The 26,009-nt window shown below is 49.2% G+C and overlaps 1 long non-coding RNA gene across 1 annotated transcript in view; it reads left to right on the forward strand.

Annotated features, from left to right (window-relative positions):
• LOC146799341 (uncharacterized) overlaps positions 1-26,009 on the forward strand; it is a 115,829-nt gene that overhangs the window by 18,441 nt on the left and 71,379 nt on the right. The window contains exon 2 of the long non-coding RNA XR_014968887.1: positions 20,985-21,095. This is a non-coding gene — a long non-coding RNA (uncharacterized LOC146799341). The remainder of the gene's footprint in view (positions 1-20,984; positions 21,096-26,009) is intronic.

The following is a 26,009-nucleotide window of genomic DNA, read 5'->3' on the forward strand; positions in this document are numbered from 1 at the left end:
AGAAGGCTCTTGAGGCTCTGCAAAGGGCAGGCCTCACTATCAAGGCTACAAAGTGCCAGATAGGGCAGAGTAAGGTTGTATATTTGGGCCACCTTGTAGGTGGAGGCCAAGTTCAACCACTGGAGAGTAAGATACAATCCATCAAGGACTGGTCCCCTCCAACCACCCAGACTCAAGTTCGAGCTTTCTTGGGCTTGACTGGGTACTACAGGAAGTTTGTTAAGAACTATGGGTCCATTGTGACTCCTCTTAATGATCTGACATCCAAGAAGATGCCCAAAAAGGTTCAGTGGACAGTAAGCTGTCAAAAGGCATTTGATGACCTGAAGGAGGCCATGTGCTCTGCACCTATCCTGAAAAGTCCTGACTACTCCAAAGAGTTTATTGTCCAAACAGATGCTTCTGAGTTGGGTGTGGGAGCTGTGCTGTCACAACTTAATGTAGATGGTCAAGACCAACCCATTGCTTGTATTAGCAGAAGGTTGACCCCCAGAGAGAAGAATTGGTCAGCTATTGAGAGGGAGGCCTTTGCTGTGGTGTGGGCCCTGAAGAAGCTGAGGCCATACTTGTTTGGCACTCACTTCAAGATTCAGACCGACCATAAGCCCCTCTTGTGGCTAAATCAGATGAAGGGTGAAAACCCCAAACTGCTTAGGTGGTCCATTTCCCTACAGGGGATGGACTTTACAGTGGAGCACCGGCCAGGTACTGACCATGGGAATGCAGATGGTCTCTCCAGGTACTTCCACTTAGGACATGAAGACGAGACTGGTCAAGGCTAGTTTAATGTCCCAGCGTTTGGGGGGGGGTTGTGTAGGAGAGTAGGGTCTGCTATCCTATGGTCACCCCAAATTTTTGCTTTTTGCTTCACTGGTTTTTGACATATTGAGGCTGTGGGCCTGCCAATCAGACCCCCAGCCTGCTGTTCTCTCTACTAAATTAAAACTATGCACCCTAGGTGCATAACCAATTGGAAGTGGATCACCCTGTCAGCCCCTGTACCAGTGTACACTAGGTACCTAGGGCATTGGTGTACCCAAGGCCTGCCAAGGGCTGCAGCATGTATTATGCCACCCCAGGCTTGGCCTAACAATTTGACACAACTGGCTGATCACTCAGCTGGGGTAAGTTGGTGTAATCACCTCTTACTTAGGTGTAGTATACCTATGCCTAACCTTAAATGGGACACCGGGTAACCTATAAGTCACTCCTATGGCAGGCCTTAACAATCCTGAAGGCAGAGTGCTTGGTTCCATGTGAGATGGTGCTCTGGCATGAGCTGAGCCTGTCTGCAGTGGTCGGAACAACTTCCTTCTACTGTTTCCAGATATCGTCATACCATATACTCTTAAGTGCATTATGAACCTCGCGGTTAAATGCTATCTTTGGTTTGGCTTTATCAAAACATGTCGAGTAAGGTGTCATACGAATTGGAATACTAACCCCTCGCCAATTCTGGCGACGGGGTTAGCATTCCACCCTTCTAGAGGGACACGACATGTACAGTACCTGAAACCCGGGTAAAATCAGACATAGCCTCAGCTCCACAAAATGGATGCTGCCACCACAGACACAAGTCTGCCCTCCTGCTGCTGGGAGTCCTTCCAGCTTGGGAGGTGTGGACAAAGGGTTTCCTGCCAGGGGAGGTGCGTGCACCACCCCAGACAGGATTTTGTGTATTGGTCAGGTAGGGCTTGAAAGAAACCAGACATGCCTGTGGCTCACAAGGAGCCTCGGTGCATATGCCAGTTCAAACCGGTCCTGGGGCACACCAGTCCCGGGCCTGGGGCGAGCTGGACAAAGGATTGGGGGTGTAACCACCCCCCTTCCTGGTCCCACCCATAGGGAGGGACCTAGCAGGTAGTCCGGCCCCTAGAATCCGCTTAAAGGTAGGAGCTGTGTCCTAAGACTTCAGACATCCTGGAATCAACTTAAAACTAAGAAGAAGACGGGAACTTCGACGCTCTGCTGCACAGAGGACTGAAGCCAATCTCCCCTGTGGTCAGGGAGTGACCACCTTGCTAACGCAAGCACCATCCAGCGAATCAACGTCTGCTTTGCCGCCGCCTCCCGCCGGAGCCCGAGCCCAGAGACTGACAAGACCTGGACCTCCAGACCTCTCACCGCCCGATCCACAGTCCCTGCAAAGAGGAGACCCGTGGAGGCACCGAGACACGTGGAGCCAGCCATCTTGAAACGACTACGACAAGCTGACCAGTGCAACAACCGAGGCTCCCTCCAAGTTGTGCTTTGGGTCCTGAGAAGCCCAACCCTCGAGCAGCATCTGCACCAAAGGTGAGCCCTCCAGCATCTCCACGATCTGCGTGGGGCCCTTCTGCATTTTGCCACTCGACGCGCCTAACCGGTTGCTGGCCCGCTGGCTAATGGCCATCTTGGCGACGAAATCTACGACAAACACCGCTGGTCTGGTTGCTCCAGACTGGCCCTTGCTCCCCTCCAAAGGAGCAGTTCCTCTGACCTTGCTGGTCAGAACCATCAGCTTAAACTCCTTGCCTACAACAATTGCTTTTGCCAAGGCTTGTTTGCTTCGATCAAGTCGCCGACACCGCCGACAGCGAGAGCCTGCGTGGGACAGCTCGTGACTCGACTCCTGGACGTCGTCGACCTTCAGGGACCACGTGGCTGCAGAGTCAAGCTACACCTTCCTTCCTGTTTGCACCCGACATCGCCTGGTACCCACCTGGTGCCACGCTGGTCACTGGCTAGTGACTGTGAACACTGTCCCCTCTGCTTACAGGTCTTCAACATCTCCGATCCACTCTTGGATCCACTGCATCTCTTCCCGACCGACCGCCTGCAGCACTTTTGTCTACAGGCCCCACGGAACCGATAGAAGAAACCCGACGCACTTCGAGGCCTATGCACCCGCTTCCTGTGGGTGAGGTAAAGCTGGCACTCCTGTGCCCAAGTGTAGTATTACATCTCTAGTGCCTGTGTTCCAAATCTTAAGTTCCTAGGTCATCCGGAAGATTCCTTTTGCAGTAACTTTGTACTTTTTACGCACCCATTGAAACCTATGGGAGCACGCGTGTGACTATTTGCTCTGCACACGCCACCCGTGGACCTCCTGGTCACTAACTGACGTTAGCTCCTTGTAGGCCCAGCGATTCTAGAGGCCCTAGGCCTTTTCCCTTTTCTGTTCGTGGTACTTATACCACTATTTTAGTATATGGTTCGAGTGGCCACCAGGGCCTATCCATATAAAGTGCAACTTCTGTGTATTCTGTGATAATCTTGTTTGACGATTTGTGCTCCTGTGCTCATAAAGAGACTAGGGGTTACTTTGAGAAATAAATACATATATATTTTGAATATATATCTGTGTGGTGTCCTTTCATTGGTATAAAAGGGGGTTACTATTGGTAAAACAGCTTGCTTAACACGCTTCACGAGTTTAGCCTCAAAGACTGCTTAGCCTACGCTACCACTAGGGCAGCTAGTCCAAAAAGGTTGACTTACAACCACACCATAAGGGTTGCTTGGCATGGTACAAGGTGGTCACTAGAACTAGTGAACAGCATATACCAGGCCAACTTCTCACAGTGTGCTGCTGTATTCTGTTGTGTTGTTATTCGATTAAGTGTCTTACTATGCTATTTTGTGTTGTATCTTCATGTTGTATGTTTGTGCTACATGGTAATGCTGTGTTTTTAGGTTGTTGTTGCTTTGCTGTTGTGGTGGTTTGCTTTTGGCTTTGTGTTATTGTGTTGCATTTTGCTGGAATGTTTTTTTGGGGTAGTTTTTTTGTGTTGTATTGTAGTGTGCTGGTGTTGTGAGGTACTGTGATTGATGTGTACTGTTCAGCTTGAATTGTTTTGTTGTGTCCTATTGAGTTTTTGTTGTGCTGTTATTTTGCTTTGAATTATGATATTTGTTGTGTTGTGCTCTGTACTTTATAGACAACAAATGCGGCTACTTTCTCAGCCAACGGCAGTTCATTTCTTTAAAGTTCCTGTGACAATCAACTGTTTTTTTGCATTTGTCACCCCGAGTGGGACGGGTACGCTCAGACGTGAGTCTCGTGCTCTCAATGCCACTTGAATCAAGCTATCCTGGCTGAAGAGGGGTGAAACCCCGAAACCGGTCCTAGGATACTTGGTTCCAGTCCAGGGAGGACCTGGCTCGGCAGTTCGGGCTGGACTGTTCCCATGAGGCACAGGGTCAAGACTGATTTGCATATGGCTGGGTTCAAACTGGAATGGCATGGTGAGCAAAAAAACGATGGATTTAGGCCCAGATCTCTGTACTGGGGTGAATGTATGACATTGTTCTGCATTCTGTCCATCAACTGTTGTTTTTACAAACAATCATTTACCACTTTGTTAGGAGCTCTCACCCAAACAGTGTCAGAGATCATGCCTTCGATAGTACTTTGATTGTTCACCTAATTTGCTCCAGCCCCAGTCCCTTTAGGCAAAAAAATATGCTCTCACTGTTGTGGCTCACGTTGCAAGTACCATTCTGCCACACTTCATCCAACTGTCTCAGGGAACCAGTGTTCAGGTTTGGCAACAGAAACCTGTTGCTGCAGCGATGCCTTTGACTATCTCAATCTTTCACCACTCCCACTCCAACGGTTGAGCTCTGAAGACGCGGGTGGCTGCCTCTGCCCTCAGCTCTTGCACCCGTCAGCTGCTGCGGCCCTGCTCGCCTCTGCTATTAGTCCGTATCCAACAGTCAATACCCAAAGCCAGACACAGGCCCATAAAGGTTGGAGCTCCAGCTCTACCTTCTCTTACCTTCATTTAGCTCCTCTTCTGCTGTGGTGAGGTATTCCTAATTTCTTCCTCCATGCAGCATTTGTTCAACGGTGCCTTTCACTCTTGCAGCGGCACAGAGTTTTCCATGGAGTATGATTTATGGTAGTATGTGGTGGCCAAATCAAGGTTTTGCTATAAGGTCTGCTTCCCTTATAGTTAATTCTCTCCAATACCAGCTGTCCCAGTTAACAATGGAGGATGACCTCTCTCAGGTCTCACAGGAAGGGTTTAAGTGGACCCTCTATTTATGGTGAGTAAGCCCTGCAAGGGGCGCTACGTGTTCCCTGCCTGTGCTGCATTTTATTCCCTTCTTGCGTTCCATTCCCTTGTTTTTCTTATGCTGTTATGTTATTGCTGGCCTTGATTTGCTATATGTTCTTGCTCATACTTGATACATTTTATATTTCTGAGAAGTTGTTTTTAAGCTTGGCTTTTTCCCTCTTTTTAGCTTGGTGATTTGTTCCTTATTTGGACTTACTTTGTTTCTTTTCTTGGCGCCAATTTCGTTTTTCATCCCACTTGTCTTCCTGTTTTGGGAAGTCAACAACGTGAGTCTGGTAAAGATCATCCTTATTGTGATGTTACTTAATAATCACTCGAGGCACGTTGTATATTACCGCTATATTTATTTAGCGTACATGTGTAATGGTACCGAGGAGCGTCGGCCGGCACTCACTCTCCTCTCGCTGCTCAGCGCGCTAATCCTCGCGCGCACCCCCCGGCGCCAACATGGCCGCCTGCGTCACGTCATCGTGACGTGACAACAACTAGACCGCTACATATCTCCCCCTTTTGCCAAACCAAAGATCAGTCACTTACAGTTCGCAGTTCAGTTCAAAGTCTTGGAACCTGGAAGGCCTTACAACTTGTCTTCCGCTCCTGGTCACCTTACCAATGTTCCCTCGAGCCCCTTGGCTCTGCGTCTCCTCGCTTTCTGTTCCTCCACTCATCGCTCCTTCGCTGTTCATATTGCCTCTCGGCCTGTCCATCTCTACCACTGGGGTCTCACCCCCTGACTCGCCTTCTTGCTCTTCTCCTGCACCTGCTTCTTCCATTTTTTCACTTCTGCCCGTCTTGTTCTCTTCATCCACGTCTTCCATGTCTTCACCTTCCGGACCCCACTGTTCCCATCTCAATATCTTGTTGCACCGGGCCATGCGGTCCTGCGACCACACGTTCCCATCACTGAGCAGGGCCGCTCGATCGTAAACTTCCTTAACCTGCATCGGCTTGCTGTACTTGCTGTCTCCCTTTCTTTGTAGGGTAGCCAGCTTTACTCTCACCCATTCTCCTCTCTCTAAATGAGTGTCCTTCACATTCCTCCTCTTATTGTAGTTGTTGGTGTAGATGGCTTGTGCTCTCTCCAGATTTGCTCTTTCCACCGCCGGAGACCATTCGCTGGTCACCACCTTCTCCTTCCAGGTTCTGTTGTCGTGCGTGAAGGGTTCACGTCCTCTCAATATTTGAAACGGGCTGTACCCCGTGCTCGTGGGCGTTATTCTGTAGGCCCATACCATGTTCTCCAACGCTTTCTTCCAGTCTTTATTACAGGTGATGGCCGCTTGTATGGCCCCCATCACCACTCTGTTAAATCGTTCCACCAGACCGTTGCCTGCCGGATGGTATATGGCCGTGTGCTTTGCAGAGATGCCATTTCTCCCCATGAATTGTTTCCATCTTTCCGACGTGAACTGTGGTCCATTGTCACTTAAGATGGACTTGGGAATTCCTTCTCGGGTGAATGTTTCCGATAGAAACTCCAGGATGTTCTCCGTGTCCATGGATTCGCTCACTTTTATTTCTGGCCATTTGGAGTAACGGTCGATGAGGACACACACGTATTTCTGTATGCTCTGGTCATCCAGCACCGGTCCTAGAATGTCTATTGACAACTCTTCCCACGGGTTTGAGGGAGTGTCGAATTTTCCCAGGGCTGGACGTAGTGGTCTCAATGTTTTGTCGGCCCCCTGACATTGGGGACATTCTCTGACATGCCTCTCTGCTCTTACGTCCATGCCTGGCCACCAGTAGTTCTGTTTCGATCTGGCCTTGAGTTTCCCTATGCCAAGGTGGCCTTCATGTAATAAGTCCAGCAGCTTGTTGATGAGATTCGTGGGGGGAATTACTCTGTCTCCCCGGTAGATGAATATGCCCTTGTCTCCTACTGTCAGTTCTTCTTTCACGTCATAAAAAGGTTTGAGGTTGGTTTTCACCTTTTTCTTATCAGGCCACCCTTGTGTGATGTGCGCTCTTACTTCCTTAAGGTCCGAATCTTCTTCATAGGCTTCAGTCCACTCTTGTATGCTGATTATCTTCTCTTGGTCCTCTATGAGAGCTACCATCTCTCCTCTGTCCGCTGGGTCTTCTTCTCCCGGCTCCATGGCCGCCGCTCGACTCAAGTAGTCCGCCACTCGATTCTTGTTTCCAGGGATGTACTCCACATCGTATCTGAATTCCAGCAGTTTTAAGGACATCTTCGATATCCGGGGCGTGGCACTGGCGTGCCCGCACGATGTTAATACCTTCACTAACGGCTTGTGGTCCGTCTTAAGCAGGAATCGGGTACCCCATAGGAACTGCCGGAACCTCGTCATGGCCCACACTACCGCCAACATCTCCTTCTCGATGACGCTGTACTTGCCTTCTGTCTCCGTCAGTGCTCTGGAGGCAAAGCTGATTGTCTCCATGTCCCCTCTTCCTCGGTCTTGCATGAGTACAGCGCCTAACCCCTTGTCGCTGGCGTCGGTGATGAGTATGGTGGCGCCTTGTGGGTCGTACCCCTTGAGTGGTATGGCTTCCAGGATTCCCTTTTTGATGACTTCAAATTCCGCTTGGGCTTCCGGTGTCCACTGAAACACCGTGCTCTCTCTGGTCAGCCTCCTCATGTTGTAGGTCTTGGATGCGAAATGTACCACGAACTTGCTATAGTACTCCGCCATCCCCAGGAACGACCTGACTTCCTCCTTGTTCTTGGGGGGCGGTGCTTCAGCGATGGCTTTCACGTTCTCCGTCTTGGGTGTGATCCCCTGTCGCCCTATTTCATGGCCTAAATAGGTTACCGATTGCAGTCCCAACCGACATTTCGACCATTCTGCCGTGAGACCTTTGGCTTCCAGTGTTTGTAGTACTTTTTCTAGGTTCCGGTCATGATCTCTCCTATCTCTCCCCATCACTAGGATATCGTCCTGGAAGTACTGTACATCTTTGCAGTCTCTGAACAATTGGTGCATCATCTTCTGAAAGACGGCTGCCGCCGAGGCTAGTCCGAACGGCATGCGACAAAATCTGTAGCACCCAAACGGGGTGATGAACGATGTCAGGCTTTTGCTGTCCGGGTGTAGAGCTACCTGGTGGTAAGCTGATGTAAGGTCAATGGTGGAGTACCACTGAACTCCTCTGGTTTTTGCCAACATCTCCTCTATCTTGGGAAGGGGAAATTTCTCCACCACTATGTTTTTATTGAGTTCTCTCAGGTCCACGCAGAGCCTGACCTTCCCGTTGGGTTTCATCACGACCACCAAGGGCGCCAGCCATTCGGCGCAGGTAATGGGTTCTATGATGCCCTTCTTCTCCAGATCTTGGAGTTCTGTCTGGACGGCGTCCCTTACTGCAATGGGCACATTCCTCACTTTATGTGCTACTGGTATGGCTCCTTCCTTAAGCACTATTTTATGTTGAAATTTCTCCATTTTCCCTACGGTTCCCCCAAACACTTTTGGGTAGTTTTTTCTTCCATCTGTTCATGTCCGGCCATTCCTCCTGTTCTGTGAGCAGAATTTGTTCCTTCCCTCCTGGGTCGAGTTTTATGCCTAGGTCGGGTATAAATGGCCGCACACTGCTCGTCATACCAGCAAGTTGCCCCATGGAACTGTGGGCGATGTAGTAGCGACGGCGAGTACGCCTATGCTACGAAGTGTAAGAATAAGTATGTGTCGCATTAGCCATCCCTGGACACGTGTTTCGAGGTAGTTGCCTCTCGTCAGCAGGGAGTAGGTAAGTGTAGAGGGGTGCCGTGTAGACTGCCTGCAATTAAAAATAGGTAAAGTACCTTTCAAGGCGCGCAGGTGCCGGTCAAAGACTCGTCAGTCCGGTAGCTCAAGAGAGCCGTAATGAATTGGGTATAAATGGCCGCACACTGCTCGTCATACCAGCAAGTTGCCCCATGGAACTGTGGGCGATGTAGTAGCGACGGCGAGTACGCCTATGCTACGAAGTGTAAGAATAAGTATGTGTCGCATTAGCCATCCCTGGACACGTGTTTCGAGGTAGTTGCCTCTCGTCAGCAGGGAGTAGGTAAGTGTAGAGGGGTGCCGTGTAGACTGCCTGCAATTAAAAATAGGTAAAGTACCTTTCAAGGCGCGCAGGTGCCGGTCAAAGACTCGTCAGTCCGGTAGCTCAAGAGAGCCGTAATGAATTGGGTATAAATGGCCGCACACTGCTCGTCATACCAGCAAGTTGCCCCATGGAACTGTGGGCGATGTAGTAGCGACGGCGAGTACGCCTATGCTACGAAGTGTAAGAATTAGTATGTGTCGCATTAGCCATCCCTGGACACGTGTTTCGAGGTAGTTGCCTCTCGTCAGCAGGGAGTAGGTAAGTGTAGAGGGGTGCCGTGTAGACTGCCTGCAATTAAAAATAGGTAAAGTACCTTTCAAGGCGCGCAGGTGCCGGTCAAAGACTCGTCAGTCCGGTAGCTCAAGAGAGCCGTAATGAATTGGGTATAAATGGCCGCACACTGCTCGTCATACCAGCAAGTTGCCCCATGGAACTGTGGGCGATGTAGTAGCGACGGCGAGTACGCCTATGCTACGAAGTGTAAGAATAAGTATGTGTCGCATTAGCCATCCCTGGACACGTGTTTCGAGGTAGTTGCCTCTCGTCAGCAGGGAGTAGGTAAGTGTAGAGGGGTGCCGTGTAGACTGCCTGCAATTAAAAATAGGTAAAGTACCTTTCAAGGCGCGCAGGTGCCGGTCAAAGACTCGTCAGTCCGGTAGCTCAAGAGAGCCGTAATGAATTGGGTATAAATGGCCGCACACTGCTCGTCATACCAGCAAGTTGCCCCATGGAACTGTGGGCGATGTAGTAGCGACGGCGAGTACGCCTATGCTACGAAGTGTAAGAATAAGTATGTGTCGCATTAGCCATCCCTGGACACGTGTTTCGAGGTAGTTGCCTCTCGTCAGCAGGGAGTAGGTAAGTGTAGAGGGGTGCCGTGTAGACTGCCTGCAATTAAAAATAGGTAAAGTACCTTTCAAGGCGCGCAGGTGCCGGTCAAAGACTCGTCAGTCCGGTAGCTCAAGAGAGCCGTAATGAATTGGGTATAAATGGCCGCACACTGCTCGTCATACCAGCAAGTTGCCCCATGGAACTGTGGGCGATGTAGTAGCGACGGCGAGTACGCCTATGCTACGAAGTGTAAGAATAAGTATGTGTCGCATTAGCCATCCCTGGACACGTGTTTCGAGGTAGTTGCCTCTCGTCAGCAGGGAGTAGGTAAGTGTAGAGGGGTGCCGTGTAGACTGCCTGCAATTAAAAATAGGTAAAGTACCTTTCAAGGCGCGCAGGTGCCGGTCAAAGACTCGTCAGTCCGGTAGCTCAAGAGAGCCGTAATGAATTGGGTATAAATGGCCGCACACTGCTCGTCATACCAGCAAGTTGCCCCATGGAACTGTGGGCGATGTAGTAGCGACGGCGAGTACGCCTATGCTACGAAGTGAAAGAATAAGTATGTGTCGCATTAGCCATCCCTGGACACGTGTTTCGAGGTAGTTGCCTCTCGTCAGCAGGGAGTAGGTAAGTGTAGAGGGGTGCCGTGTAGACTGCCTGCAATTAAAAATAGGTAAAGTACCTTTCAAGGCGCGCAGGTGCCGGTCAAAGACTCGTCAGTCCGGTAGCTCAAGAGAGCCGTAATGAATTGGGTATAAATGGCCGCACACTGCTCGTCATACCAGCAAGTTGCTCCATGGAACTGTGGGCGATGTAGTAGCGACGGCGAGTACGCCTATGCTACGAAGTGTAAGAATAAGTATGTGTCGCATTAGCCATCCCTGGACACGTGTTTCGAGGTAGTTGCCTCTCGTCAGCAGGGAGTAGGTAAGTGTAGAGGGGTGCCGTGTAGACTGCCTGCAATTAAAAATAGGTAAAGTACCTTTCAAGGCGCGCAGGTGCCGGTCAAAGACTCGTCAGTCCGGTAGCTCAAGAGAGCCGTAATGAATTGGGTATAAATGGCCGCACACTGCTCGTCATACCAGCAAGTTGCCCCATGGAACTGTGGGCGATGTAGTAGCGACGGCGAGTACGCCTATGCTACGAAGTGTAAGAATAAGTATGTGTCGCATTAGCCATCCCTGGACACGTGTTTCGAGGTAGTTGCCTCTCGTCAGCAGGGAGTAGGTAAGTGTAGAGGGGTGCCGTGTAGACTGCCTGCAATTAAAAATAGGTAAAGTACCTTTCAAGGCGCGCAGGTGCCGGTCAAAGACTCGTCAGTCCGGTAGCTCAAGAGAGCCGTAATGAATTGGGTATAAATGGCCGCACACTGCTCGTCATACCAGCAAGTTGCCCCATGGAACTGTGGGCGATGTAGTAGCGACGGCGAGTACGCCTATGCTACGAAGTGTAAGAATAAGTATGTGTCGCATTAGCCATCCCTGGACACGTGTTTCGAGGTAGTTGCCTCTCGTCAGCAGGGAGTAGGTAAGTGTAGAGGGGTGCCGTGTAGACTGCCTGCAATTAAAAATAGGTAAAGTACCTTTCAAGGCGCGCAGGTGCCGGTCAAAGACTCGTCAGTCCGGTAGCTCAAGAGAGCCGTAATGAATTGGGTATAAATGGCCGCACACTGCTCGTCATACCAGCAAGTTGCCCCATGGAACTGTGGGCGATGTAGTAGTGACGGCGAGTACGCCTATGCTACGAAGTGTAAGAATAAGTATGTGTCGCATTAGCCATCCCTGGACACGTGTTTCGAGGTAGTTGCCTCTCGTCAGCAGGGAGTAGGTAAGTGTAGAGGGGTGCCGTGTAGACTGCCTGCAATTAAAAATAGGTAAAGTACCTTTCAAGGCGCGCAGGTGCCGGTCAAAGACTCGTCAGTCCGGTAGCTCAAGAGAGCCGTAATGAATTGGGTATAAATGGCCGCACACTGCTCGTCATACCAGCAAGTTGCCCCCTGGAACTGTGGGCGATGTAGTAGCGACGGCGAGTACGCCTATGCTACGAAGTGTAAGAATAAGTATGTGTCGCATTAGCCATCCCTGGACACGTGTTTCGAGGTAGTTGCCTCTCGTCAGCAGGGAGTAGGTAAGTGTAGAGGGGTGCCGTGTAGACTGCCTGCAATTAAAAATAGGTAAAGTACCTTTCAAGGCGCGCAGGTGCCGGTCAAAGACTCGTCAGTCCGGTAGCTCAAGAGAGCCGTAATGAATTGGGTATAAATGGCCGCACACTGCTCGTCATACCAGCAAGTTGCCCCATGGAACTGTGGGCGATGTAGTAGCGACGGCGAGTACGCCTATGCTACGAAGTGTAAGAATAAGTATGTGTCGCATTAGCCATCCCTGGACACGTGTTTCGAGGTAGTTGCCTCTCGTCAGCAGGGAGTAGGTAAGTGTAGAGGGGTGCCGTGTAGACTGCCTGCAATTAAAAATAGGTAAAGTACCTTTCAAGGCGCGCAGGTGCCGGTCAAAGACTCGTCAGTCCGGTAGCTCAAGAGAGCCGTAATGAATTGGGTATAAATGGCCGCACACTGCTCGTCATACCAGCAAGTTGCCCCATGGAACTGTGGGCGATGTAGTAGCGACGGCGAGTACGCCTATGCTACGAAGTGTAAGAATAAGTATGTGTCGCATTAGCCATCCCTGGACACGTGTTTCGAGGTAGTTGCCTCTCGTCAGCAGGGAGTAGGTAAGTGTAGAGGGGTGCCGTGTAGACTGCCTGCAATTAAAAATAGGTAAAGTACCTTTCAAGGCGCGCAGGTGCCGGTCAAAGACTCGTCAGTCCGGTAGCTCAAGAGAGCCGTAATGAATTGGGTATAAATGGCCGCACACTGCTCGTCATACCAGCAAGTTGCCCCATGGAACTGTGGGCGATGTAGTAGCGACGGCGAGTACGCCTATGCTACGAAGTGTAAGAATAAGTATGTGTCGCATTAGCCATCCCTGGACACGTGTTTCGAGGTAGTTGCCTCTCGTCAGCAGGGAGTAGGTAAGTGTAGAGGGGTGCCGTGTAGACTGCCTGCAATTAAAAATAGGTAAAGTACCTTTCAAGGCGCGCAGGTGCCGGTCAAAGACTCGTCAGTCCGGTAGCTCAAGAGAGCCGTAATGAATTGGGTATAAATGGCCGCACACTGCTCGTCATACCAGCAAGTTGCCCCATGGAACTGTGGGCGATGTAGTAGCGACGGCGAGTACGCCTATGCTACGAAGTGTAAGAATAAGTATGTGTCGCATTAGCCATCCCTGGACACGTGTTTCGCCTAGGTCGCCCTGGTCTAACCATCCTAGGACGGAGGGTCCTTTCTCAGCCACATATAGTTTACACCACGCTGATCGGCCTCTGAACTCGAACAGTAGACGTCGGAAGCCTAGCATGGGAATGCGATCCCCATTATAGGTAACTGGTCGTATGTCTAGTTTCTCCAGATCAGGGCCCAACTTGGTTTGGAACTTTTCTTCCCACACCGCTCTCTGTATAATGGTAAATGGGGATCCGGTGTCTGCCACTACTGAAATGGTGATGCCGCCCATGGACATCTCTAGGACTGGTTTGGTTGATCTCTTGTCGTCTACGCTCAATACCTGATCGTATATACATAAGACGGTGACCACTTCTTCCTCTGTGGCTTCCTCCAGGTCTTCTTCGCTTTGGTCAACATATTTCACCACTCCTTTCTGTTGTTTCTTCCGACACACCTTCTCGTAGTGACCTATGATACCGCAGTGCAGGCATTTGGCTCGGAATGCCGGGCAACGTCTGTCATGGGCTTCGTGGGACCAACTTCCACACCTGTAGCACGTTCTCTTGTTCTCACTGTTCGCTTGTTTCCCTTGCACTCTGCTAGTCCCTTTGGCTATGGGTTGTTTGTTTTTCTGGTCCTTGCGGTGATCTCCCTCCTGTATCCTGTTCACCATGGTTGGGGTGACCGCCTCCTTTTTTTTAGCATCAGCGCACCTCTTCGCGAGTTCTGCCCTCTTCACTATGACCAGTACTTCTTTGAGTGTGGTGTCCCCACTCGCCCACAGCTTGTCTTGCACGTTTGCACTAGTGGTGTGCATGACCACCTGGTCTTTTATGAATTCATCTTCCCACAGTGCGTACTTACACGGGGCTGCTAGCTTTCTCAACGCTGCTACATACTCTTCGATGGATTCCCCCACCTTTTGTTTCCTTTGCTGGAAGTTATATCTATCCACTGAAACACAGATGGCGGGGCGGTATCGCTCATCTAGGTCCTCCACTGCATGCGCATACACATCGTCGTCTGTGTCTTCTCTCTTCGTTGGTGCTAGACTCTTGTATATTCTCAGTCCTTCTGGGCCCAGATTTAGTAGCAGGATGCGTTTTTTCCTCTGAGGAGTGAATTTCTCTTCATTTTCGTCCTCCAGGACCCCTATGAAATTGTCTATATATTCCTTCCAGTCCTCCCATTTCATCAGTGGGTCTCCGGGTTTCGTTAAGAATTGCACGGGTGCAATCGCATACCCTGCCGGGGTACTCATCTTTACCTCCTTGGCGCTCGTTCCGTCGGTGGCCTTGCTCGGGGGGCTGCCTGGGGTGTTGTTGTTGTTCCCTGTGTGCTTGATTCTCTGGGGGCTCTTGTTACTAGACCCCACTTCCTCCTCTTTGGTAGCCAGCGCAGCGCTCCCCGTACGTGGGTATGTGTGAAGGTGGCGCGTGTGCTCTTGGCCGTTTGTGGATAGTGTCGTCCCTGTGGCCTATATGCAGCTCGTGTGCTGTGCTGTGGCACTGCCACGCTCCTCGGATGCTCCGTACCTCGGATCGTCCAACGTGGGTGACTAGGACGTTTTCCGTGACTCCACCGCTCCAGGCAGGCCTGTCTGGTGTTCCGTTTTGGGCCTAGTGACCTGCTTGCGTGTCTTCCTTCGCCTCGTGGGGCCACGTGGAGTATTGCCCTCTCCTGTGCTCCCGCGTCGGTCTGGTCTCTGTCCCGACCTCGTCGCCACTGTGATGTTACTTAATAATCACTCGAGGCACGTTGTATATTACCGCTATATTTATTTAGCGTACATGTGTAATGGTACCGAGGAGCGTCGGCCGGCACTCACTCTCCTCTCGCTGCTCAGCGCGCTAATCCTCGCGCGCACCCCCCGGCGCCAACATGGCCGCCTGCGTCACGTCATCGTGACGTGACAACAACTAGACCGCTACACTTATCACCCAACCAGGCGCAATCAAGACAAGATAAGGACCGACCTTCAGCTGCTACTTACCACCACCCACCAACCTGAAATAAAATGCATACTACAGGCTCCTAGCAGACTATCGTGCACGTTTGTGGTTGCAGTTCCTGTCACCAAGGGGCATTTTGTTTTATGGGCGATGTCCAATACTTGTCCAGCTGACAAAAAAGGACAATTCTACTGTGTAAATAAAAATATGGACTGAAACCAAATAGACATCCTTACACAGCAATAAACAGCTCTACTCGATGTTCTCCATAGCTGCTCAACAGATGTAAAAAAAAATTCATCCAGTTAGAAACATGTATAATTGGTAGTCCATTAAGTACCCTAAAGGGAAGATCAATGGGAAAAATACATTAAAACACTTTGGGGGAGATATACCGAATTTCCATGCAACGCAGCACAGCCCCCCGCGAGGCTGCGCTTCGTTGCGCAACAGGGAGGGAGTAGGAGAGCGCCATATATTCAAAGATATGGTTCTCTCCTCCCCTTTCCCTTGCGCCAGCGCTGATTACAGCTGCCGTGCGCCACGCTCCACTTTAGCGCCATAGCGCTACGGTGTGTGTGTGTGTGTGTCTAGCTTAAGTTATGTACAGGAAGGTTACGCTTACTGTACAAAATGTGATGCCTAGACACAAGGGAGAGCTTTTCCCACTTTGCATGTGTGCTGCACAGTGCAGCACGAATACATAGTCGGAAAAAGAAGGAGAAATGAAAGCATTTCTCCTTCCTTGTGCCTAGTTTAAAAAGGCGCAGTTTTCTCACGCTAAACCCAATCTACGGTATTTAGTAAATTGGGTTTAGCATGAGAAACCTTGGCTGGTTGCATGGGAACGCCCCTGCACCACCCTTGGCTCGCCCCCATGGTGCAAAGTAATGCGCAGCAGAGTTATGCGCAGTAGAGTTATGCGCAGCAGAGTTATGCGCAGCAGAGTTATGCACTGCTTAGCGTTACTTTTATGTTATTCCAGCGCTAAACAAGTTTAACGCTGGAAAGTAAATTAGGAAAAACAAGATTTTGCGCTGTTTTGTGTCACTTTTGTAAAGCAAACATGGGGCAAAATCTTAGTAAATCTCCCCCTCTGAATTCGACATCTGCAGAGGACTCTACCGAAGGCTATATGATGATAAACGCAACAGAGTTAATTATTTTTCTTCTGTTAGGTCAATGTTGCTCAAACCATCTCTAAATTCAAATGATGTACTGCAACTATACTGGTTGCAAAGCGATGGGTGTAGTTTTGCTGCCTTACACTTCAAATACTGTGGTCTGGATATTTCCATACAGTAGAGAGTATGATGCCAGCCTAGGTTTCAGCCCTCCTCATGGATCTCTTTGGGCCCCTAGTCTTGTGGAGATAGACTTTGAGTCTTTGAGAGAACTCGATGAACCTCCTATTGACTAATGACAGCACTAGCGAGTATGGAGACTGTGCAGACCTGCCTGAGATTTTACAGTGGTTGTTTTATACAGACCCCTTCTTAAGTTCTGAGAAGTCAAGAAACATGAATATGTTAGCCACAAATCTTTATTATAGCCTTATAGCCCGCTGCCGAGGGATTTACCAGTTGTTAAAGGCCCTGAGCCCCGAGATATATATCCAAGTCGCAGGTGAGGGCCTATAACGAGGGAGAGGGTCTTTAACAACCGGTATAGCCTGACGCAGAAGAGCTATAAGGCTATATATAGCCTTATAGCTCGCTATTGTCTATTGAATATTAGAACATTGGAATGTTGAGAGCTCCATTGAAGCCAATGGAGTAGCCCAGGGCTTATAACGGCTGGTATAAGCTTGAGCTTCAACATTCCAATGTTGATCTTCATGTTTCTCCCATTTTAATTTAGAACATTCTACCCTTAGTGGGTGGAATGTTCTAATAGCTTTATAGCCCTTTCCCCTTGGGCTATACCAGTTGTTAAAGGACTTCTCCCAACTTGGGTTAAGGGCCTTTAAGAACCAGTATTGTGGTACTTTAGAATTTGGGACCGCGTGGGAGGCAGGGCCCTACCCCTGTCTATTCCGGTATTAGCGAACCGCGAATGGTCAATGCGGTATGTACAAGTGCTTTGTATAACGTTTTAGCTATAAATACACTGTGTATATGATATTATACATTGACTACGTGGGTTCCATCTTAGAGCGGTGGCCATCTTATGGTTGCCCTCACATAGGCTACACATTGCAAACAAGTACGGGCCTTTAGAACACATGTACTTTCTGTTTGACTTCTCTGTGACCTGTGCAGCTTGGCTCCGCTGCCCCAGGTCAGTCCGGTCTCACGAGCTCCCAGTCCTATGGCCACCTGTGATTAGCATCAGGGTTTGACACACCATAAAGCCTTTTCATCCCACACGAGCCTCCGGCTAATCTCTTTCACACCTGACTCTTCCTGCTTTATGGCTTGTTTTCCAAACAGGAGATGCCCGTGTTTATTGGGGCCTGTTGATATCTGATGTGGGATCTGAGCCTCGCTGGGTAAATAATTGTGGGCTGGCTTAACTGGAATGTGGGATAGTCATCATGACTCTGCCTTTTCGTTTGTAATGGATACATGCGAATGACCATACCATAAAACAAGGAATGTATGCCTGAAGCATGATATTTTGTATTTAAGGAGAAGCTCGTTTCTGTAACTTTAAGCAGTCTCCTGAGAACATACACTGTGTTGTACTTCTCGGATACCTGTAATTGGTCTGCAGCCAATAAACTGATCTTTGACTTCACCCAGAAGACTCTGTGTTTCTGTTGGTCTGAAACAGGAAGAACCCGAAGTCTTAGGGTGTGTTCCCCTGCACCGCTGGGCTTAAAATTCCCAGTACTTCAGTATAGCCCTCAACAGCAGACTATAAGCCTATATTAGACTAGTATATCAAAAAATGGAAAGGAATAATTACAATGGTAATGAACATTAGCATAGTTAAATAGTAAAAAAAAGAATTCAAAGAATATACCTATCTTATAAAAAATATTATAACAGAATCCTGCAATATATTCTCCACCACTGTGAGTGAATTTACCTAGCCTGCACACCTTTTCTGTGCTTCCTTTTGTGAGTGCAGCCCTGACTTTCTTCTACATCTAAGTCCAGCGGTCTTCTTTCAGAATGACGACTAGCACAATGATTCTCCGTCCGTCATCTCCTTGTGTTTGCTTAGTTTGCCCTTAGTTGGCAGGGTATGCCCAGACGTGGGTCCCTTGCTCACTTTGCCACTGCATTCAAGCTAGCCTGGCTGATGAGGGCTGTTAGCCCGAAACCGGTCCCAGGATGCTTGTTTCTGGTTCAGGGAACACGTGGCTTGGCAGTTCGGTCTGGACTATTCCCATGAGGCACAGGGTCAAGGCTGATTTGCAAATAGCTGTGTCTGAACTGGGGTGGCGAAGGAAGCCAAAGAATGGTGATGGATTCAACCCAGATCTGTGACTGGGGTGAGTGTCTGAAAAGTTTCAGCGCTCCATCCATCATCTCCTTGTGTTTGCTTTGTTCGCCCTACGTTGGCAGGGTATGCCCAGACGTGCGTCCCTTGCTCACTTTGCCACTGGATTCAAGCAAGCCTGGCTGATGAGGTACTGTTAGCCCGAAACCGGTCCCAGGATGCTTCTTTCCGGTCCAGGGAAGGCATGGCTTGGCAGTTCGAGCTGGACTGTTCCCATGAGGCACAGGGTCAAGGCTGATTTGTATATAGCTGTGTCCTAACTGGGGTGGCGAAGTGAGCTAAAGAAATGATGGATTAAACCCAGATCTGTGCCTGGGGGTGAGTGTCTGAAAAGTTTCTGCGCTCCGTCCGTCATCTCCTTGTGTTTGCAATGATTCTCTTCCCTCCTAGCTAATATGGCAAGTTTTGATAACGTGCTAGACTAAGTAAAACGTGTTTACAGACAATATGTGTTTCCCAAGATGTTCATAAGAATAAGACGTGATGAGAATAAGATGTATGAATTGTACACTTCTAAGGCACAATGGTAACAAAGAGAATTGTTTAATGGTAGCAAAGATAATGGTTTACCAAAGTGGCCTTTGTGGTCTATTGCTACACAAAATCACCAGATTTATTTATTTTTTGATTTATAATATTTATATAGCACAGTTTTTTCTACAAAAGTCTTTTGGTTTGGTATGATAGCGGGGTAAGAGACATGAAGGTAAAGCGTGGTATTATTGTCATATTGATGTATATGGATAGGTCTCACTTGCAGAATTGAGGTAAGACATCCTATACACAAGTTGAATAGTTAGAGAAACAGGATGGAACGTTGTGGGAGTTCAGTTTTATTGGGTGTGCATTTCCCTCAGAGGAGACCAGCTTTAGAAATATGTTTCTGATGATCGAAATGATTTGAAACTAAATTAGAACACTTATTTTACATCCTTTCTGGCATTCAGTGTGTGAATGATTGTCAAGTGTGCTGAATGCTACTAAAAGTTTGAGCCTTACCGAAAGTCAGGCATCATCAGCAGTCAATATGTTTACTGCATCATCCATTATCTGGATTGTAGTGGTTCATGTACTGCATTTGAAACGGAATCCATATTGGTCGTAGTTAGGAAGGTGTTTAACAGGCGTGATTTAGTAGTTGCGTGGCATGTGCTTTCACAGTGACTTTGTCAGGGTAAGAAAGTTTAGTTAGATACTGTTGAATATCATTGGCATCTAGCTTTGGACGGGTGATTTGGCCTGATTTCAGAGCAGATGGGAAAGTTTTCTGAGCAATGCGTTGACTATTTATAAGTATGAGAGGGGAGATGCCTTGTTCTTAATTGTTTTTTAGTATAGATGTAGGTATTCGGTCATTTGCCTAAGAAGAAGAGTTGCTGGAGAAGAAAATCTGCAAAGGTCCCGTATTTTGAAATTATAAAACACAGACCACAAAGAAATGGTTCTTTTGTGTACACTAGACGTGAGAGGCACATTCAGCTTTTTTGAAAATGTCCTTGTTTATTTTAAATATTTTTTTTAATGTAAAATCTTATTTGGGGATTTTGGTATAGGAATTGGGTTGGCACAGCATTTTGTTGGAAGAGAGACTTCATTAATCTTTGTCCTGTAGAATTTGGTTTTCATTGTGTGAGGTTTTTGTAAGTATTTCTCTGTTCTCGGAGTACTTTCAAAGACTGTTCAGATTTTTCTCTCTATCAAATTTTTTCTAACGTCCTGACTTTTCTTGTGCTGATGATGAATTTTTTTGAGTAACCTGATGCATGGGGATTTCTCTTTGATGACTTTTAGTTATAGTGGTACTGGGTTGTTTACAATGGCTTTTGTTAATTTTGTGTACTAGTTAGTCTGCAGTGTTTGGCAGATTCAGATAGGAGGCAAGGATTTCCAGGACCTCTGAAAGTTGCTAAATAGGTATTTTGCTTCAGGTTCTTTTCATGACTTTTCTTAAGGAATTTAGTTGACTTGGCAGACACTTTATTGTGATAGCAAAATGCTACGACCAATCTAGGTCGAACAGGAGCGAAAATTAAGAGACAGATTAGATTAAGTAATGAAGGGTGCGTATGTCTTTTTGTTTTCTAGTGCTTGGATTTTTTTACTTTCCTATTTACCTTATTGACCGACTATCCAAGCATAGTAAAAAAAAATCCAGAGCTTGCAATCTTTAATAGCATAAATAATTTTAACTATAAAACATATTATGATAACCTGCCGAAAGCAGATGTCAAAGGTCATACGTCAAAAACCCTGTTTGAAATATCAAAGTCCACAGGTGTGTGATCATGTTTCCATAGATATTACACAAGTTGTTTGGTCTTTTTACTTGTAATATATTCTGTATTACACTTTCAGGTAATTTCACTCTTTGCTTCACCCACGGGACAACATTTATCCTGGATTTTTTGAGGCCATGTGAGCCACTGGAACTGCACTGATAAAATGACATCAGCTTGACAAGCAAAGGTATGTGATGTCATTTTGGAACAACCTAAAGACAAGCCAAAGTGTCACCAAGTCTTGGATTTTAATGCTAATCAATTAAATCTGTAAGGAAGTAATGTGCTGAACTCAACCAGACACTCCTGGCTCTAATCAACGTATACTAGTAGGAACAAGTAATCTAATTGATAAGTTTTCAATGATCATGAAGCAAACCTGAACATTTGAACAAATTCCCAAGTCTAACCTTTAATGTGCCATTATCACTAGTATTATCGTGCTGGACACAAACATGAGTTGAGGATTGACAGCCTACAGCTCTTAACTGCAAATATGTAAGAAGGCTCGATAGTGTACCCGGTATTTCTAATGTAGGGGTTTGGTATATCAAGTCTTCAGATGACCATGCACACCTAGTTTGCTTCAGTATAGGAGAATCATTCTCTTCTGTTCAGATTCACTGCTTTAGAACTCAAATCGCTTCCCTACAATTTGGTGAGAGACCTGACCTGCCTCTTTTGTTAATCAACAGCAAGCACCATTTCCAAATTCACCTAATGAGCAGGATAATGTAGCACTCTGTGAGTATAGAGGTTACAAAGAGGCACGACACAAAAATAACAGAAACCACCACACATATCCTAATATCCATATGGTATGTTATGTTAGTGACTTTTATAAAGCTCAGCGATTACCCGAGGGTGTCCTGGCGCTATATTATTTATCCTGAAGGCAATGAGCAAGGAGGAAAAGGATTTATTCAGTAAAAAGCCAGGTCTTTAGACCCGTCCTGAAGTGTAAAAGATCAGTGGCATTTCTTAAGTGAAATGGAAGGCCATTCCAGGCTTTCGCCTCACAAACTGCAAAGCTTCTGCCCCCCCACAAAGCTTTTTTCGTATGCGGTATGGAGACCAGCTTGGCCCCCAGCAAGCGACATGTTATTTTTGGAATGTACCACTGGAACAGCCGATTTAAGAAGTCTGGGCCTGTACCATGAAGAGCTTTGAAAACCATACAAAGTGATTTGAAACGCACTCGACTCCATAACGGGAACCAGTGCAGTTTCTGTATTTCCTTAGAGATGGGGGAGAATTTAGAATACCCGTCGGGAGTCTCGCCGCTCCATTTTGCAGCAGCTGGAGTTTATTCATACTTTTTTGTTGAATATTGAGATGCAGGCTGTTACAGTAGTCCAACATAGACAGTATCAAGGCTGTGACCACTGTTTTACGACTGCTCTGGGGTAGGAATGGCAGTACTTTCCTGACCGTTCTTAGCACATAAGCAGTTGTTGAAGCTACTGCATTAATCTGATCCCTAAAGGTGAGTCTCTCATCACCTAAATTCTTTACCTGTTTCGAAGGCAAAGGGAGAGAGCCCATCGAGTCGGGCCACCAATTAGGTGTCGTAAAGTTGGTATCCTTTCCAAACAATGGAACTTCAGTTTTGCCTGAATTAAGATTCAGACAATTCTCTGCCATCCATCTCCCAACTGATTGCATGCAGGGTTGGAAACGTTTATCTATACCTGTATCCTTGCCCAGTCGCAGAGACACCACAATTTGGGTATCATCCGCGTAGGAAGTAAGACCAAACCCAAATGATTTAATAATGGGGGCCAAGGATGAAACATAAGTATTTTTTTTTTTTTTTTTTGAAACCGTTTATTACATTTTAAAAAGGTTACAGGTATGGGCCTACAACCATCCGGCCGGCCGCTAGAGTGGCAGAAGCATATGACATACCTACAGTAAGAGTCTCTTGGCGGTGCAGATTGGTAAATCAGGAGATATCAATAGCGCAGGCCACATAACTCCAAGCCCACAATACGGTTTCCTTTTTTCAAAACAGAACAACACAAAAAACCACACCCGCAAGGCAACCCGCCATCCAAAGTGACGGCACGTGCTCCTTAAGTGGGGGATCCCAACCAGCAGCCAAACTCTGAAGAGGGGAATGGGAATAGATCAGGGACTGGGGAACCACATGCCCACGGCTGAGGGAGGGGGTCGGCTAGGGGGACGGAGCTGGTGAGGCAGCCGGTAGCAGTGGCGGCTCACAAATACCCCCGCGGTAGGCGTTCCAGGGGCCCCAGATTTTCACCCACGCCCCAGGCTTACCCCTCGCCACATACACTACCTTTTCACGAAACATACACCAATCCATATGTTCTTTCCAGGCCAACACCGCCGGGGGCCTCTGGGATCCCCACAATTGAGCAATGTCACGCTTAGCTATCATGTATCCCAGAGTCACCCACCGCGTCTGCGGGACCGAATAGTCATTTGGTTCCCACACATTCAGCAAGCATCTCCTCGCTTCAGGCAACAGCGCGACACGCGTCACCACACGCAGGACCTCATGCACACCACGCCAGAATCGCTCCACCTTTGGGCACTCCCACAGAATATGCATGAAAGTTGCCAAGGCACCACAGCCACGCTTACACAATCCATCACCAGCAAAGCCCATACGTAGAAGCCTTGGCCCCGTCACGTAAACCCGGTGGAGGATCTTAAGCTGGACGAAGCGAAGGCGAGCCGGGATGGCCACCTCCTTCGGAGAGGCCACCGCGGAAATCCAGTCCTCGTCGTCCAGTTCCAGCCCGTCGGCAACCCAGGCCTCGCGGAGACTAGTCAGCAGGCACGATCTGTCGTTGATCAGTTTTTTATATATAAGGGAGATCGTGCTGTCTGGGACATGGCCATCCAGCACTCTGTCCTCCAGGGGGGAAGACTCCGGAATGGACGCGACATCAGGGAAGACGGAGCCCAGCGCGTGGCGGACTTGTAAGTACCGAAAGTACTCACTGCCTTGCAGCTGAAATTCCGTCTGCAGCGTCTCAAAAGTTTTGAATCCCCCCCTCGTCCAGAGATCTCCCACTGTGCTGATTCCGATCGTGTCCCACTTCTCGAAGCCCTTCGATGTCCACAGGGAGCCCAACCTCTCAGACGCATATAGCGGTGACGCCCGGGTCAAACGGTCCTTCCACCCCATAGCTGCATTAGCCGCGTGCCAGACACGCACCATGACACGCGTCGGTCCCGTCAGACGGGAGTCGGGCGCGCCAGAGTAGAGCGCTCGATTGTAATCGCCACAGGGCAGGAGCATCTTGTCCATTTCAAATGCCGGGTTCAGGGCGGGCCCGTAAAGGCCATGATTAATCGCAGCTAGCTGGGAGGCCCAGTAATACCGTTTAATGTCCGGGAGGGCAACCCCCCCATCGTACCACAGGAGCGTCAATTTAGCCAGAGCAATACGCGGCCTCCCGTCCCAGAACAGGCGCCGCTGCAGGCTCTCCACCTCACGGAAGTAGCGCGCCGGAACCAAGTCCATAGTGTTCTGAAGCGCGTACAGAAAGCGCGGCAAGGACATCATCTTAAACAAGGCCGCTCGGCCAAGCGGCGAAAGCGGAAGACGCCGCCAACGCGCAACGTCCTCCCTCAAGCGCTGGAGGGGGGGTAGCAAGTTCCGCTCGTAGCGGGCCTCCGGGTCTAGAGTAATATATATACCCAGGTACCGGAACCCCTGGGAGGCAATCTGGATCGGGCAGTCCCGTGGTAGGGCCGGAGCCTCCCCGGAAAGCACATATACGCAGGATTTCGCCCAGTTGATGACAAGGCCTGAGTTACGACCGAAGGAGCGCAAAACATCAACCAGGACAATCAGCGAGTTACGCGGGGAGGCGAGATACAAAAGGATATCATCGGCGTAGAGGGACACGCGGTCCTCATGCTCGGGGGTCCAGCGGAGACCACGGATAGAGGGGTGCCACCGCAGCCACTCCGCCAAGGGCTCCAAGGCCAATGCAAACAGGAGCGGCGACAAGGGGCAACCCTGACGCGTGCCCCGCCCCAGCGCGAAGGGGGCCGAGACCCGCCCATTCACCACCACCTGCGCCAATGGGCCCGAATACAACAATTTGACCCAGCTAATGAATCGCGGTCCAAATCCAAATTTCGCCAGCATCGCCCAGATGTATGGCCATTCAAGCGTGTCAAACGCCATGGTGGCGTCTAAGGACGCCAAGATGGCCGGCTCCCGCACAAACGGGACACGCGCGAGCACCCCGTGCAAGCGTCGCAGATTAAGAGCCGTGTTGCGATGGGGTATAAAGCCAGATTGGTCTTGGTGGACCAAATCGCCCACCACGCCGACCAGCCGGTTGGCCAGCACCTTGGCGAGGATTTTGGGCTCCGCGTTCAAGAGCGAGATAGGCCTATAGGATGTAACCCGCTCACGGGGTCTCCCCTCCTTATGGATCACCACGATTGTGGCCAGACGCTGGTCCGGCGGGAGGGAACCCTGCGAGTGGGCTGCCAGGAACATCGCGCGCAGGTGGGGCGCCAGTACATCCGGTCGCAGCTTGTAAAGCTCGATGGGGATACCATTGGGGCCCATGGCCTTGCCGGATGCGACCGAGCGAATAGCCAGGGCAATTTCGTCCGAGGTGGGAGGAGCGTCCAGCAAATCCCTGTCCTCCACCGTAAGGGAGGGCAGCGCGATGTCCCGAAGCAGGGCATGGGAATCTTCCTCCGAGCAGGGAGAAACCGGGAAGTACACCTCGCGGAAGTAATCCGCGAAGCAGGAGACAATGGCTTCCGGCTCGGTGACACGCACACCATCCATCCCCTCAATCAAAGGAACCACACGACTCGCTCTCTCCCTCTTGTCCAACCACGCAATCAATTTACCAGCCTTATCACCCACATCATACAATCGCCCCTGTTGCTCTCTACTGAGGCCCCTGGCCGCCTCCGTGACGAGGGCCCTATAGGCCGCCTGCTTGAGGTGCAGAACATGCAACTTGGCGTCCGTTACCCCGCTCCCCAGGTCACCCTCTAGTTCCGCAATTTCGGCCTCCACCCGGGTTACCTCCTCCCGCTCGCGCCTCCGGGCATGGGAGATAAAGGAGAGGGCCTCCCCTCTGAGAACTAC

Source organism: Triturus cristatus, chromosome 9 (genome assembly GCF_964204655.1).
Source record: "Triturus cristatus chromosome 9, aTriCri1.1, whole genome shotgun sequence".
NCBI classification, from domain to species: domain Eukaryota; kingdom Metazoa; phylum Chordata; class Amphibia; order Caudata; family Salamandridae; genus Triturus; species Triturus cristatus.